Genomic DNA, 15,734 nt, shown 5'->3' on the forward strand with positions numbered 1-15,734 from the left:
GGTCCGTGAGCCGTGGCCGCTGAGCCTGCGCGTCCGGAGCCTGTGCTCCGCAACGCGAGAGGCCACAACAGTGAGAGGCCTCCGTACCCCAAAAAAAAAAAAAAAAAAAAAAAAAGGGCAAAGAACTTGAACAGACATTCTCCAAAGGAGATATGCAAATGGCCAAAAATCACATGAAAAGATGCTTAACATCACTCATCATTAGAGAAACACAAATCAAAACCACAATGAGATATCATCTCATACCCATTAGGATGGCTGCTACCAAAACCAACAACAACACAAAAACAAACACACACACACACACACACACACACACACACACACAAAAAACCCCAGAAAATAAGTGTTGCTGAGGATGTGGAGAAATTGGAACCCTTGTGCACTACTGGTGGGAATATAAAATGGTGCAGCCACTATAGAAAATAATATGAAGCTTCCTCAAAATTTAAAAATAGAACTACCATAAGATGCAGCAATCCCACTTCTGGGTATGTATCCAAAAGAAATGAAAGCAGAATGTCGAAGAAATATTTGAACATCCATGTTCACCGTAGCACTATTTATCAATATAATAGACAAGAGGTGGAAACAACCCAAATGTCCATTGATGGATGACTGGATAAACAAAATGTGGCATATACATACAATGGAATATTATTTGGCCTTTAAAAAGAAGGAAATCTTGATACATGCCACGATGTAAATGAACCCTGAGCACATTATGTTAAATGAAGTTTCAGTCATAAAAAAGAAAAATATTGTAAGATTCCATTTACATGAGATATCTAAAGTAGTGAAATTCATAGAAACAGAAAGTAGAATGGTGGATGCCAGGGGCTGTAGGGGGAGGGAAATGAGATATTGTGATTTCATAGGTACAGGCATACCTCGGAGATACTCCAGGTTCAGTTCCAGACCACTGCAATAAAGTGAACATCGCAATAAAGCAAGTCACAGAAATTTTTTTGGTTTCCCAGTGTATATAAAAGTTATGTTTACACTATACTGTAGTCTATTAAGCGTGCAACAGCATTATGTGTAAAAAAATGTACATACCTTAATTTAAAAATACTTTATTGCTAAAAGAATGTTAACCATCATCTGATAATGCAAGATTGCCACAAACCTTCAATTTGTAAAAAAAAAAAAAAAAAAAAAAAAAAAAAAAAAGCAATTATCTGCGAAGTGTAATAAAGTAGAACACAATAAAACAAAATGTGCCTATAATTTCAGTACTGTTGTGTCTCGGGGAATAGGGAGGCCTGAGGAGAGGGAGAGAGACAGGGGAATGGCCAGTTGGTGGAGCAGTCAGAACACACACAACATTTATCCATTAAATCTGCCTCCCATATGGGCGTGGTTTGTGGCGCTCCAAAACAATTACAGTCGTAACATCAAAAATCACTGATAACAGATCACCATAACAAATACAGTAGGGTGAGCGCCCTCACCAGACTGGTTAAAGGCGAGGCCGGTCGTGCGCGCAGCTGGAGGGGCGTGGGCTCTGAGGGCACCATCAGACCTGAGGTGGCAGCCGGAGCCCAGGAGGCGCGGGGACGCATCTATCACTGCCCCGGGGACGGTCCCCGGGGACCACCGCCACCTCGAGGGCCCAAGAGCCAAACACCATGGAGACCTTGGATCCTGACCCCCCAGGATGCTGAGCCCACCAGAACTGGAAGTGAGATTTAAAATGCATGAACTGGGGGACTGTGTCCGACTCATCTTTCCATCTTGGGATCCCTCACAGTGCTTGGGACATCATGACAACAGTAAGAGGAAGAGGAGCTTATCAAATACTGTTAAGCTTGAGCCTGGAGGTGACCAACAAACCTTTGGATCGAAGGGGGCCCTTTGGGTTTCAGCATCCTGTAAGACTTTATTTACCTTTCTAAGCATCAAGAGTATCTGCAGAGTTCTGGGGAGAAGGTGCTGGCCAGTTTCCCTGTGCAAGCCACCATTCACCTCTACAGTGATGAGTCAGATTCAGATGAGGAGCAGGAAGAAGAAACCCAGCCCTCTGACCTTCAGTGTCAGGAGGCGGAAGACAGCCCAGGAGGAAAGGGCAGAGACCGGCTGACAAACCCAGGATGGCAACCCGGAATCTGCGGTGGCCTTGGTGGTAAGGGTCTTCTCCCCAACCCTGACTCTCCGGAGGATGCTGGGTGCCCTTCATCCCAATAAGTCTGTCTCTCCTACACCAGACCCACCTCACATGTGCCCTGCGGGACAGCCCTTGGGGACAGCCTCCCCAGGACACTTTGCCTTTCAACTGGGTATACAAGGACTTGACTTTCTCTTCGCCACGAGGGAAGCCCACTATTTGACTTCTTAAACCATGTACAGTCCAGTCCTCCATATCTGCAGTCTCTGCATTCTCGGATTCAACCAACCGAAATCAAAAATATTCAAGGGAAAAAAAATCCAAAAAGTTCCAAAAAGAAAAACTAGATTTTGCCACACACCAGCAACTATTTACATAACATTTACATTGTATTGGGTATTATAAGTAATCTAGAGATGATTTAAAATATACAGGAGGAAATGTTTAGGTTATATGCAAATACTATGCCATTTTACATAAAGGGACTTGAGCATCTGCAGATTTTGGTATCTGTGGGGGGTCTTGGAACCAATCCTCAGCAGATACTGAGGGAGGACTATATGTTTATACTTAGAATAAAAAATACTTAGCCTATTTTATGCACTTTGAAACTACTAAAACACTGTTTTTTACCCTGACAAATGTCCAAAAAGATTACACACACTGGTAGTAATAAGACTATGGAGAAAACAGGTTACCTCACAACTAAGTGAGAATGTAAATTTGTACAATACCTATGAAGAACAACTAGACAGTAGTTATCAAAATTTTAAATACAGGAACTTCCCTGGTGGCGCAGTGGTTGAGAATCCACCTGCCAATGCAGGGGACACGGGTTTGATCCCTGGTCTGGGTAGATCCCACATGCCGCGAAGCAACTAAGCCTGTGCGCCACAACTGCTGAGCCTGCACTCTAGAGTCCACGAGCCACAACTACTGAGCCCAAGTAGCCACAACTACTGAAGCCCATGCCCCACAACAAGAGAAGCCACCACAATGAGAAGCCCGCGCGCCACAACGAAGCGTAGACACCGCTCGCCACAACTAGAGAAAGCCTGGGCGTAGCAGTGAAGACCCAACACAGCCAAAAATAAATAAATAAATAAATTTATACCAAAAAAAAAAAAAATTTTTAATACATATACTATTTGACCCAGCAAAATAATTTCTAGAATTTACCTTACAAGCATATCTGCAAATGTGTGGAAAGGTATGTTCAAGGTTATCAAATGAAACAATATTTATTAGAGCAAAAGATTGGAAACAACCTAATTGTCCATCAATGGGACACTAGTTTAATGAATTATGGTTTATTCATACAATGAGATACTATGCAAATGTTTTTGAGGAAAGAGAACGTTCTTTTATGTATTGATATGATATATTGTTAAATGAACATGATGGGGAGAATATATTTGTACTATCATATATACATAAATATTGTATATCTGGAAGGATAAACAAGAAACTAGCAACAATGATGATCCGTTGAGGAATGGAAAATGAAAAAATAGGAAACTAGGGTAAGAAAGACTTTTCAATCGGCCTTTTTCTATTTTGGCATTGGAACCATACAAGCAACTTATCTATTCAAAAAAATTGTAATTCTTTTTTTTAAAAAGATCCCTTCCTAGTAAATTAAACCAAAGCTGAAAACCCTCAGTTTAACCTAAATAACATTTGTTTCAACTTAGAAATCCAATCAACGGGTTCAAGAAATGTGTCAGTAAGAACCTACAAACACTAACTTCTAGACCTGCAGAATAACCAAAAACAAGAAAATGGGGAGTTCCAAATAAAAATATTTTTCCTGACTTTTAAAGGTTTTGGTTATGAGAAAGTAACCAAGAGTTCTTATTCCACAATATCATCAGTTTGCCAATAATTATTCTCATTAGCTTTATAAAGGACATGAAAAAGGAGAAGAAAAAAAAGAAAAAGGAGAGAGACCCAAAGTAATGCAATGATATATTCTAAAAAATAATTAGGAACAAAGGTGATGATTTCCTTAGGTCAAAAAGGTGAATGTGAGACATTTCCATAAGTCTGTTTTCTCAACAAAGTCTTTATTCATTGGCACTAACTTTCCAATCCATATGTCATTCTAACCCCAAAACTCCCATAATTATAAGGTCTGATCACTACAAATTTTATTTTGGAATATGGAATTTTCATTTAGAAAAACCAATAAATTCCTTTTTTAAAATATAAACCTTGAATTGGAACAACACAGAATTGGAAATTGGAATAAAATAGAATTTCTGGAAATTTAAAATACATTCTAAGTGGAAAATCAGAAACCATGTGATAGCACAACTCCTCTTACTACTATTAAAAGACACAGGACCCTCCAAATTGCTTAACGTTAGTCATCAGTGGCAGCTGTAAGTGTGGGAGTAGAGGGGGCTCAAAAGGAGCAGAACAGGAATACACACAAGTTTGTCTTTTCCTATTTCACTGCTAGCTGCGTGGTGAGTTGTCTGTACCCTCCTCCTCATGCAGGTGGCTGTAACCCAAGCCCAATCAAGCCAAATTATCCTCAGCTGTATAAATTCTTCAATAATGGTTTTAAACAATACTGATCATTTAATCCTCACCCCCTCCACACACATATAAACTCCATTCCTCCCATCTCCCCAAAGCACAGATGCACAAACAGCACAAGGGAATGGAGGCAGCTATTAGGCAAAAACAAAATAAGGCAATTAAGAGCTATATTCACTGATTCTAATCCATAAAGGGAAATTTCATGCATATAGAAAAAGTGATTTCTAATACACCTTCTAACTTGAAAAAATTAACTGATTAATTAATAAGTATTTAAGATAAATTACTATGTGCCAATACTTGACACATACTAAAATATGGATAAACCCTTGAGGCCATTATGCTTAGTGAAATAAGCCAGTCACAAAAAAGACAAATACTATATGATTCTACTTATATGAGGTACTTAGAGTAGTCAAATTCATAGAGACAAAGTTGTCAGGTGCTTGGGGTAGGAGAATGAGGAATTATTGTTTAATGGGACAGAGTTTCAATTTGGGGAGATGAAAAAGTTCTGGAGATGAATGGTAGTGATAGTTGTACAAAAATGTGAATGTACTTAACATCACTGAACTGTATACTTTAAAATGGTTAAAATGGTCAATTTTATGTTATGTGTATTTTACCATGATTTTTAAAAATTTTAATGCAATAAGAAAAAAAATTATGAAAGAAATAATGATTGCTTGACCCAGCAAGAAACTCCTAAAAGAAGAAGGGAAAAAGAAAAAAAGCACGAAAGCACAAATATCAATATTTTCAATAGCAGGAATTTTTTTTAAAAAGTATAGATCTTCCAGACATTAAAGTACAAGACAAAAATAGAGACAACCTTATGTCAATACATTTGAAAATGTCGGTAACAAATTTCTTAAAAAACACATTACCAAACACAGGCAAAAAACAGAAAATGTAAATAGTAACTATCTCTAAAAGTAACTGAGGTTATAATTTTAAATTCTCTCGTAATGAAAAGGCTCTTGTCTCTGATCTATTGATGATAGGAGTATAAATTGGTATAACTTCTTTGGAATATAGGCATTATTTTGTAAACTAGAACATTTATCAATCCTATGACCCAGAGATTACATTCCTAAGTACCAAGAGAAATTCTTGCTCATGGCACACCAGAAAACATGTAGAATTTGTAACAGTAAGAAATGGAAACAACCCAAATGTCATCAACAGGAAATGAATAAACTGTGATGAATCCACTAAATGAAGTATTATATGGTAGAGAAAAATGAGTCAACTATTACAACTGTACACAACAATATAGATAAATCTTAGAAATATAATGTAAAGCATTAAAAAAAGAAAGAAAAGAAAATCAATTCCCAGATTGCATACACATATTCTTTAAAAAAAAACTAAATACAACTAACACTAGACAATATATTATTTAGACATGCATATACACCTGATAAAACTATTTTTTGAAAAGGCAATGGAAAGAGTAAAAAAAAAAAAAAATTAGAATAGTATTTACCTTGAAAGGCGAGAAGAGAACATGTAAGACTGTCAATATTCAATATTAAACTTCTCAGGTTAAATGGTGGGTTCATGAATATTCTATATGATATTTTTTAAAACCAAATACACGACATAAACAAAATATAAAAATAGAGATATTGTGATTTCATAGGTACAGGCATACCTCGGAGATACTCCAGGTTCAGTTCCAGACCACTGCAATAAAGTGAACATCGCAATAAAGCAAGTCACAGAAATTTTTTTGGTTTCCCAGTGTATATAAAAGTTATGTTTACACTATACTGTAGTCTATTAAGCGTGCAACAGCATTATGTGTAAAAAAATGTACATACCTTAATTTAAAAATACTTTATTGCTAAAAGAATGTTAACCATCATCTGATAATGCAAGATTGCCACAAACCTTCAATTTGTAAAAAAAAAAAAAAAAAAAAAAAAAAAAAAAAAGCAATTATCTGCGAAGTGTAATAAAGTAGAACACAATAAAACAAAATGTGCCTATAATTTCAGTACTGTTGTGTCTCGGGGAATAGGGAGGCCTGAGGAGAGGGAGAGAGACAGGGGAATGGCCAGTTGGTGGAGCAGTCAGAACACACACAACATTTATCCATTAAATCTGCCTCCCATATGGGCGTGGTTTGTGGCGCTCCAAAACAATTACAGTCGTAACATCAAAAATCACTGATAACAGATCACCATAACAAATACAGTAGGGTGAGCGCCCTCACCAGACTGGTTAAAGGCGAGGCCGGTCGTGCGCGCAGCTGGAGGGGCGTGGGCTCTGAGGGCACCATCAGACCTGAGGTGGCAGCCGGAGCCCAGGAGGCGCGGGGACGCATCTATCACTGCCCCGGGGACGGTCCCCGGGGACCACCGCCACCTCGAGGGCCCAAGAGCCAAACACCATGGAGACCTTGGATCCTGACCCCCCAGGATGCTGAGCCCACCAGAACTGGAAGTGAGATTTAAAATGCATGAACTGGGGGACTGTGTCCGACTCATCTTTCCATCTTGGGATCCCTCACAGTGCTTGGGACATCATGACAACAGTAAGAGGAAGAGGAGCTTATCACATACGGTTAAGCTTGAGCCTGGGTGTGACCAGCAAACCTTTGGATCGAAGGGGGCCTTTGGGTTTCAGCATCCTGTAAGACTTCATTTACCCATTTCTAAGCGTCAAGAGTATCTGCAGAGTTCCGGGGAGAAGCGCTGGCCAGCTTCCCCTTGCAAGCCACCATTCACTTCTACGAGCAGTCTGTCTCTCCTGCACCAGACCCTCCTCACGTGTGCCCTGGGGACAGCCGCGCCAGGACACTTTGCGTTTCAGCTGGGTGTCCAAGGACTTGACTTTCTCTGGCCAGCACCCCACTCGTGGCAAGGACTCAGCTTTTACTCATGCTTCTCCTAGTGACTCTCTGTGCCTCATTTGTACCTTTGAGAAAGGATTCTAGGTCCAAGAGGTTTGCATCCCCATGGGTTGTTAGCAGGCAGGGCCAACTTTCAGAGCCACGTTCAGCAATGTCACTGTGCCGATCAAACGACAAGTTATTCCATATCGATTAATAACCCACCCTCGCCTCTCACTTAACCTGAGACCCTTTATTTGGCTATTTCCACTTTTGTAAAAATGATTCAGATATTGACCGAGGTTGATGTGGTTGCTTAATGACATTCTGAAGAAAAAGTTTATTTATAAAAAACACACTGAATAATTTCCATAAAAGTAACAAAAATAAAAAGATAAGGATCTGGCGGGGGGAACCATTCTGGATAAAAACATATATGATGCTTGTCTAAGCACTGTGTGTATGAATAGAGAGACGAGCTTTAACTCTTAGCTGGGGACCGCTTTGGGCTTATTACTTGACTAGAGTAACACTGTTTTCAATCAAAGTACCTAATGTAATATTATTTTCAGCTTTTTATATTTTGATGACCAAATGAGTGTATTTGTCAGGGTTTTTTACTTAACTCTTTTGCATGTTGTTGTCTTCCCAGTTTCTACTTGAAATAAATATTTTGAGAGACCAAAAAAAAAATGATAGCTGCTTCAAAGGTAGTTGATTTAGGCACTAGATTTTAAAAATTGCTAAGATATACAAATAAGTGAAAAATTCTTGACTTAATCAAGAAACTAGTTTAACTATGTAACATACAGATAAGGAATTTTCCACTCAGTCTCAGCGCCCTAACTGGCTAGGCTGCCGCCCCAGCCCTGATTCCTGGGACACCAGAGCTTTTCTGAGAAAGTTCTAGATGCCACCTGCTCACCCTTCACCTGCCAGCCCCTCCTGCCCCACCCCTCGTGCTTCATTTCTTGGCCACCAGCTCATAAAGCACCAGCCCCTTTGGGCAGGGCTGTCAGTAAACTCTAGTCGTTAAGACCCTACTGTTCCACAGAGACCTTATCAGATGGGATTTTCACTCCGGTGCACAGAAGAGTGGAGTTATTTTATCTCACACGCTAATGGTCGGCTTGGGATGGTTTTCCTTCCCTTGTCAATGTCAAAACAGTGATCACAAAGGTATATCGGCACAGCAGCAAGGCAGTTACCATAAATAAGTGACAGCGCTTTGGGTGGAGGGGCTGGGGATCTGGCACCGCATTGGCTTGCTATTTTGGTCTCGCGGCTGCCAACTGACAGAGGCTTTACGGTTGAGGACAGCAGGGCGTGGTAGAGACTGAGGCTAACTGGAGACCCGAGCAGATCTGCCTCTAGAATCAAAAATATTCAAGGGAAAAAAAATCCAAAAAGTTCCAAAAAGAAAAACTAGATTTTGCCACACACCAGCAACTATTTACATAACATTTACATTGTATTGGGTATTATAAGTAATCTAGAGATGATTTAAAATATACAGGAGGAAATGTTTAGGTTATATGCAAATACTATGCCATTTTACATAAAGGGACTTGAGCATCTGCAGATTTTGGTATCTGTGGGGGGTCTTGGAACCAATCCTCAGCAGATACTGAGGGAGGACTATATGTTTATACTTAGAATAAAAAATACTTAGCCTATTTTATGCACTTTGAAACTACTAAAACACTGTTTTTTACCCTGACAAATGTCCAAAAAGATTACACACACTGGTAGTAATAAGACTATGGAGAAAACAGGTTACCTCACAACTAAGTGAGAATGTAAATTTGTACAATACCTATGAAGAACAACTAGACAGTAGTTATCAAAATTTTAAATACAGGAACTTCCCTGGTGGCGCAGTGGTTGAGAATCCACCTGCCAATGCAGGGGACACGGGTTTGATCCCTGGTCTGGGTAGATCCCACATGCCGCGAAGCAACTAAGCCTGTGCGCCACAACTGCTGAGCCTGCACTCTAGAGTCCACGAGCCACAACTACTGAGCCCAAGTAGCCACAACTACTGAAGCCCATGCCCCACAACAAGAGAAGCCACCACAATGAGAAGCCCGCGCGCCACAACGAAGCGTAGACACCGCTCGCCACAACTAGAGAAAGCCTGGGCGTAGCAGTGAAGACCCAACACAGCCAAAAATAAATAAATAAATAAATTTATACCAAAAAAAAAAAAAATTTTTAATACATATACTATTTGACCCAGCAAAATAATTTCTAGAATTTACCTTACAAGCATATCTGCAAATGTGTGGAAAGGTATGTTCAAGGTTATCAAATGAAACAATATTTATTAGAGCAAAAGATTGGAAACAACCTAATTGTCCATCAATGGGACACTAGTTTAATGAATTATGGTTTATTCATACAATGAGATACTATGCAAATGTTTTTGAGGAAAGAGAACGTTCTTTTATGTATTGATATGATATATTGTTAAATGAACATGATGGGGAGAATATATTTGTACTATCATATATACATAAATATTGTATATCTGGAAGGATAAACAAGAAACTAGCAACAATGATGATCCGTTGAGGAATGGAAAATGAAAAAATAGGAAACTAGGGTAAGAAAGACTTTTCAATCGGCCTTTTTCTATTTTGGCATTGGAACCATACAAGCAACTTATCTATTCAAAAAAATTGTAATTCTTTTTTTTAAAAAGATCCCTTCCTAGTAAATTAAACCAAAGCTGAAAACCCTCAGTTTAACCTAAATAACATTTGTTTCAACTTAGAAATCCAATCAACGGGTTCAAGAAATGTGTCAGTAAGAACCTACAAACACTAACTTCTAGACCTGCAGAATAACCAAAAACAAGAAAATGGGGAGTTCCAAATAAAAATATTTTTCCTGACTTTTAAAGGTTTTGGTTATGAGAAAGTAACCAAGAGTTCTTATTCCACAATATCATCAGTTTGCCAATAATTATTCTCATTAGCTTTATAAAGGACATGAAAAAGGAGAAGAAAAAAAAGAAAAAGGAGAGAGACCCAAAGTAATGCAATGATATATTCTAAAAAATAATTAGGAACAAAGGTGATGATTTCCTTAGGTCAAAAAGGTGAATGTGAGACATTTCCATAAGTCTGTTTTCTCAACAAAGTCTTTATTCATTGGCACTAACTTTCCAATCCATATGTCATTCTAACCCCAAAACTCCCATAATTATAAGGTCTGATCACTACAAATTTTATTTTGGAATATGGAATTTTCATTTAGAAAAACCAATAAATTCCTTTTTTAAAATATAAACCTTGAATTGGAACAACACAGAATTGGAAATTGGAATAAAATAGAATTTCTGGAAATTTAAAATACATTCTAAGTGGAAAATCAGAAACCATGTGATAGCACAACTCCTCTTACTACTATTAAAAGACACAGGACCCTCCAAATTGCTTAACGTTAGTCATCAGTGGCAGCTGTAAGTGTGGGAGTAGAGGGGGCTCAAAAGGAGCAGAACAGGAATACACACAAGTTTGTCTTTTCCTATTTCACTGCTAGCTGCGTGGTGAGTTGTCTGTACCCTCCTCCTCATGCAGGTGGCTGTAACCCAAGCCCAATCAAGCCAAATTATCCTCAGCTGTATAAATTCTTCAATAATGGTTTTAAACAATACTGATCATTTAATCCTCACCCCCTCCACACACATATAAACTCCATTCCTCCCATCTCCCCAAAGCACAGATGCACAAACAGCACAAGGGAATGGAGGCAGCTATTAGGCAAAAACAAAATAAGGCAATTAAGAGCTATATTCACTGATTCTAATCCATAAAGGGAAATTTCATGCATATAGAAAAAGTGATTTCTAATACACCTTCTAACTTGAAAAAATTAACTGATTAATTAATAAGTATTTAAGATAAATTACTATGTGCCAATACTTGACACATACTAAAATATGGATAAACCCTTGAGGCCATTATGCTTAGTGAAATAAGCCAGTCACAAAAAAGACAAATACTATATGATTCTACTTATATGAGGTACTTAGAGTAGTCAAATTCATAGAGACAAAGTTGTCAGGTGCTTGGGGTAGGAGAATGAGGAATTATTGTTTAATGGGACAGAGTTTCAATTTGGGGAGATGAAAAAGTTCTGGAGATGAATGGTAGTGATAGTTGTACAAAAATGTGAATGTACTTAACATCACTGAACTGTATACTTTAAAATGGTTAAAATGGTCAATTTTATGTTATGTGTATTTTACCATGATTTTTAAAAATTTTAATGCAATAAGAAAAAAAATTATGAAAGAAATAATGATTGCTTGACCCAGCAAGAAACTCCTAAAAGAAGAAGGGAAAAAGAAAAAAAGCACGAAAGCACAAATATCAATATTTTCAATAGCAGGAATTTTTTTTAAAAAGTATAGATCTTCCAGACATTAAAGTACAAGACAAAAATAGAGACAACCTTATGTCAATACATTTGAAAATGTCGGTAACAAATTTCTTAAAAAACACATTACCAAACACAGGCAAAAAACAGAAAATGTAAATAGTAACTATCTCTAAAAGTAACTGAGGTTATAATTTTAAATTCTCTCGTAATGAAAAGGCTCTTGTCTCTGATCTATTGATGATAGGAGTATAAATTGGTATAACTTCTTTGGAATATAGGCATTATTTTGTAAACTAGAACATTTATCAATCCTATGACCCAGAGATTACATTCCTAAGTACCAAGAGAAATTCTTGCTCATGGCACACCAGAAAACATGTAGAATTTGTAACAGTAAGAAATGGAAACAACCCAAATGTCATCAACAGGAAATGAATAAACTGTGATGAATCCACTAAATGAAGTATTATATGGTAGAGAAAAATGAGTCAACTATTACAACTGTACACAACAATATAGATAAATCTTAGAAATATAATGTAAAGCATTAAAAAAAGAAAGAAAAGAAAATCAATTCCCAGATTGCATACACATATTCTTTAAAAAAAAACTAAATACAACTAACACTAGACAATATATTATTTAGACATGCATATACACCTGATAAAACTATTTTTTGAAAAGGCAATGGAAAGAGTAAAAAAAAAAAAAAATTAGAATAGTATTTACCTTGAAAGGCGAGAAGAGAACATGTAAGACTGTCAATATTCAATATTAAACTTCTCAGGTTAAATGGTGGGTTCATGAATATTCTATATGATATTTTTTAAAACCAAATACACGACATAAACAAAATATAAAAATAACTACATGGTAAAGTTTTTTTTTAAAGGGCCATCGAGGGATGTGGAATAACTGATTCTCACACACTGCTAGTGGGAGTGTAAAAATCTATTTAGTAAAATCTACTAAGGCTGAACATAAGCATATCCTACAACCAGATGTCCTGCTCCTAAGTATATGCTCAACAAAATGCATGCATATGTGCACCAGAGATATGTACAAGAATGTTTATAGCAGCACTATTTTTAAGAGTCCAAAACTAGAAACAAACGTAGACATCTATCAATGACAGAATGGATATATTGTGGTATATTTACAGAACAGAATACTATATACTGCAATACAGAAAAAGAATGAGCTACTGACATAACATGGATCAATTTCAAAACCAATGCTAATGGACATATATACACTACCATATGTAAAATAGATAGCTAGTAGGAAGCAGCCGCATAGCACAGGGAGACCAGCTCAGGGCTTTGTGACCACCTAGAGGGATGGGATAGGGAGGGTGGGAGGGAGACCCAAGAGGGAGAAGATATGGGGATATATGTATATGTATAGCTGATTCACTTTGTTATAATGCAGAAACTAACACACCATTGTAAAACAATTATACTCCAATAAAGATGTTAAAAAAAAAAACCAAGCTAAGAGAAAAATGTCAGATGCAAAAGAGTGTATGTTGTATGATTCCATTTATATGAAGTTCATACATAAGCCAAACTAATCGATAGTGATAGAGGTCACAATAGTAGTGGGAAAGAAACTGGGTCAGGGTACAGGAAGGCTTCTAGGATCCTGGTACTATTATCACAATCTGAGTATTTATTATACAGGTCTGTTCACTGTGAATAAATTCATCAAGTTGTACCCTTAAGAATTTTGCATTTTACTTTATGTATATTACATAAAACTTTAACAAAAAAGAAAATAAACACATCCTTTTGCCTCTTAACGGCGCAATTTAACCAATACTCTTCATTCCCTCTGCCAGGCACTGACCAATATCCCTGGCTGAACACTGGCAGCTAACAGGTAACACTGACATTGGGGCATTTCTGCTCCCCCTATACTATACTGAGTCTGATGTATTTGTTCTCAAACCTACTTAATTACAGTTGTGTCCATAATTACAATTACATAATTGTAATGAAATACTAAATACATTAATGAACTACGAATGTAAGAAAAGTTGCTATTGGGCTTCCCTGGTGGCGCAGTGGTTGAGAGTCCGCCTGCCGATGCAGGGGACACGGGTTCGTGCCCCGGTCCGGGAAGATCCCACATGCCGCGGACCGGCTAGGCGCGTGAGCCATGGCCGCTGAGCCTGCGCGTCCGGAACCTGTGCTCCGCAACGGGAGAGGCCACAACAGTGAGAGGCCCGCGCACCGCAAAAAAAAAAAAAAAAGTTGTATTTCTTTGAAAACTAAGTTGAAGGCTCTGGAAGACTGAATATAAATCATTTGAAAAACCATCCTCGGGACTTCCCTGGTGGCGCAGTGGATAAGACTCCGCGCTCACAATGCAGGGGGACCGGGTTCAATCCCTTGTCAGGGAACTAGATCCCACATGCATGCTGCAACTAAGAGTTCGCATGCCACAACTAAGGAGCCCACGTGCCGCAACTAAGACCCTGTGCAACCAAATAAATAAATATTTTTAAAAACTCAAAAAACCGTCCTCAACTTAAGTGTGGGTGAGACACATAAATAACCTCAGGGAAAAATTAGAAATCTAGGAGGATTCTATACTCATTGCTTCAAGTCTTTAAGAGTTCTCACTCCACTTAGAAAAACTGTAATTGGAAGTTGTCAGCAATGCATCACGGGGTGCAATTAATGCCAAATAGATGAAGAACTGTCATCAGCAGACTCATAACATAATATATCAAAAGGTTGGTGAACAAATGTACATTTATTTGTTTTAAGCAAAAATAAAATGCTTATGATATGTATGTATCATTTTTATATCTTGCTTTAACCAACTTTTTCAGTTAATAGTAAACTGTATAAGATTGGATGGTATTGAATAAGAAGACTTCTACTATAATCCAAGAAAGCTTGCTCTAATTACTTTTGGCAAACTAATACTATCTACTAGATAGATAAAGCTAAAATTTTAACTGTAGGGAATTCCCTGGAGGTCCAGTGGTGAGGACTCCGCACTTTCACTGCAGGGGGTATGGGTTCCATCACTAGTTGGGGAACTAAGATGCCACCAGACGCATGGCCAAAAAAAAAAAAAAAAAAAATTAACTGTAAACAAGTCTACTTATTAAAACAGCAAAAGAGAAATAAAATTCACCAAAGCTGAGATGCTATATTTAAAAGAATATGCCAGGACTTCCCTGGTGGTCCAGTGGTAAAGAATCCACCTTCCAATGCAGGGGACGGGGATTCGATCCGTGGTCCGGGAACTAAGATCCCACATGCCATGTGCCGCAAACTATAGAGCCCACGTGCTCTGGAGTCCATGCACCGCGACTAGAGAGAGAAAACCCACACGCCACAACTAGAGAGAAGCCCGCGCACCGCAAAAAAAGATCCCTCATGCCACAACTAAGACCCAACACAGCCAAAAATAAATTAAATAAATAAACAAATAAATAAATAAATAAATAAATAAAAGAATATGCCTCTGGTGCCATATTAGCTATCATTGTTAACAAAATGGCAGCACAGCTACCCTATCTCAGCATAGTCTGGTTAATATAATAAAGGTCTTAGAAGAAGACAGTTGCTGAAAGGACTACCTGGGGCTCAAGGACCAAGGTCTGAGTATCACTGAACTGGAAAAACAACGGTCTGAGTGCTCTTGATAGAAGAAAACAGAAAAGATGCTTTTGCTAATAAATTTGCCTTGAGAGTTAAACTTTCTCTAAAACACAGTAAGTAAAATTTCTTTCTGGAATCTGATACAAACCATGGGTTTCTGAAAAAAAAAATTCTTGTTATACATTAGCATCCAGTTAGACTGAATTCCGGCATAATGGTTTCTTACCAGATT

General features: G+C 37.9%; 1 protein-coding gene and 1 pseudogene across 4 annotated transcripts in view; one reads left to right on the forward strand and one right to left on the reverse strand.

The window, feature by feature from the left end:
- The window catches only part of LOC112061865 (protein ripply3-like), a 7,578-nt pseudogene extending 5,391 nt beyond the window's left edge, over positions 1 to 2,187 (forward strand).
- Positions 1 to 15,734, reverse strand: part of SPATS2 (spermatogenesis associated serine rich 2) — a 152,904-nt gene that overhangs the window by 88,141 nt on the left and 49,029 nt on the right. The window lies entirely within an intron of this gene.

Source organism: Physeter macrocephalus, chromosome 6 (genome assembly GCF_002837175.3).
Source record: "Physeter macrocephalus isolate SW-GA chromosome 6, ASM283717v5, whole genome shotgun sequence".
In the NCBI taxonomy this organism is placed as follows: domain Eukaryota; kingdom Metazoa; phylum Chordata; class Mammalia; order Artiodactyla; family Physeteridae; genus Physeter; species Physeter macrocephalus.